Below are 1895 nucleotides of genomic sequence, written 5' to 3'. Positions count from 1 at the left end.
ACATGCTCCTCCTCCATTCGAATCGCACCTCATCACTGGATGTACCTGAGTAGTACCACACAAACCGTCAATCTTTTTATTTAAAAGTTCTACTTGGTTAGATAGCATAGTTACCGTGTCTAGGTTGAAAACATCGGCTGCTTTCAACGGCTTTGTTCTCATAACTTGCCACTAATACTAATTCAGTGACATCTCCTTAATAAATTCGTAAGCCGCCTCCAGTGTCTTATTATTGATATTTCCTCCAGCGGTTGCGTCAACCATTTGTCGAGTCGAAGGATTCAGGCCATTATGAAACGTTTGAACCTGTAGCCCAAATGGTAACCCATGGTGAGGGCATCTTCGCAAAAGGTCTTTATATCTCTCCCATGCATCGTAGAGTGTTTCTAAATCTATCTGTACAAAAGAAGAGATATCATTACGTAATTTAGCCATTTTAGCCGGGGAAAAATATTTTAATAAGAACTTTTCGGTCATTTGTTCTAAGTAGTGATTGACCCTCATGGTAATGAGTTCAACCATTGTTTAGCTTTGTTTCTCAAAGAAAAAGGGAATAATCGAAGGCGAATGGCATCATCAGAAACGCCATTGATTTTAAATGTATCGCAAAATTCCAAAAAGTTTGCCAAGTAAGCGTTGGGATATTCATCCTGCAAACCATCAAACTGAACAAACTATTGTATCATTTGAATTGTGTTAGGCTTCTGTTCAAAATTATTTGCAGCAATAGTAGGTCTAACTATACTTGACTCAGTTCCTGTTAAATTAGATTTAGCATAATCATACATAGTGCGCGGAGCAGGATTTTGATTAACAGCAATTGCAGGAGGTAGCTGATTTTCTTGGTTTTCAGCCATCTCCTCGGTTGTGGTTTGAATATCATTCTCTTGCTCATTCTCTGTGTATCTTAAGCTTCGCCTTATTTCTCTTTGGTTTCTGCGAACTGTGTGATCGATCTCACTGTCAAAAAGTAATGGTCCTGACGGGTTTCTTCTAGTCATAAACTATAAGAACCTGCCAGAAAAAGGGAAAAAGAAGAATTAGTAATATAAGTTAGAATAAAATTTAAATTGCAGTAAAAGTAAATGGCTAAAGTAATAAAAATCGGGTGTTCCTAATATCTTAGTTCCCCGGTAACGACACCAAAAACTTGATACGTGATATTCGTGACAGGTTTTAAATATTTATAATGAATCGTTCTTGAAACTAACTATTATCTCGATAAAGGTAAGTGTACCTATCGAACAGTAGTATAGCTTTAGCAAGACTGGATTGTCGAACCCAAAGAACTAAAAGTACTAGTAATGATTGCCTTTTTATTATCTAGACTAAGAATAATGGGGTTTGTTTTAACTAACTAAATAACTAAACTAAGAATTCACAGAAAATAGAATTGGGGAATTACTTTTGGAAAAATGATTGAATTAAGACAATACCTAAGAAAAAATCCACCTAGACTTCACTTGTTATTTGACTCTGAATCGGACGATTTATTCATTTGACTTGATCTGTAGAAATCCCTAAGTTATATTATTATCCCTCTCGAGACTAACAACGTCTAACCCTAGGTTGAATAATTGAAATCTCTTTCTAATTAACTTCCTAGGGTTGCATTAACTCGATCTATGGATCCCCTTATTAGGTTTCACCCTAATCTGGCAAAATCTTTTCACTCTATCTCTAGGTGCGCAATCAACTCTGCTTAATTATTACAAATGCACTCTTAGAAAGGGTTTATTCCTCCTTTGAATAAGAGTTTAACTTGAATCAATATCCCGGAATATCAAAACAAGAATTAAGAACACATAATTAAGAACAAGTTAAATATTTATCATACAATTCAGATAATAATAACAAGATTTGTCTTAGGTTTCATTCCCCTTAGGTATTTAGGG

At 35.3% G+C, this 1895-nt stretch overlaps 1 non-coding gene across 1 annotated transcript; it reads left to right on the top strand.

Moving 5' to 3' along the window:
* Positions 1-322: 322 nt before the first annotated feature.
* LOC121228499 (small nucleolar RNA R71) lies at positions 323-429 on the top strand. The gene has a single exon (XR_005926075.1). It is a non-coding gene; the product is annotated as a small nucleolar RNA R71 (small nucleolar RNA).
* The last annotated feature ends 1466 nt before the right edge of the window (positions 430-1895 follow it).

Source organism: Gossypium hirsutum, chromosome A04 (genome assembly GCF_007990345.1).
Source record: "Gossypium hirsutum isolate 1008001.06 chromosome A04, Gossypium_hirsutum_v2.1, whole genome shotgun sequence".
In the NCBI taxonomy this organism is placed as follows: domain Eukaryota; kingdom Viridiplantae; phylum Streptophyta; class Magnoliopsida; order Malvales; family Malvaceae; genus Gossypium; species Gossypium hirsutum.
The sequence above is the reverse complement of the archived record's forward strand: the minus strand, read 5'-3'. Positions and strand labels throughout refer to the sequence as shown.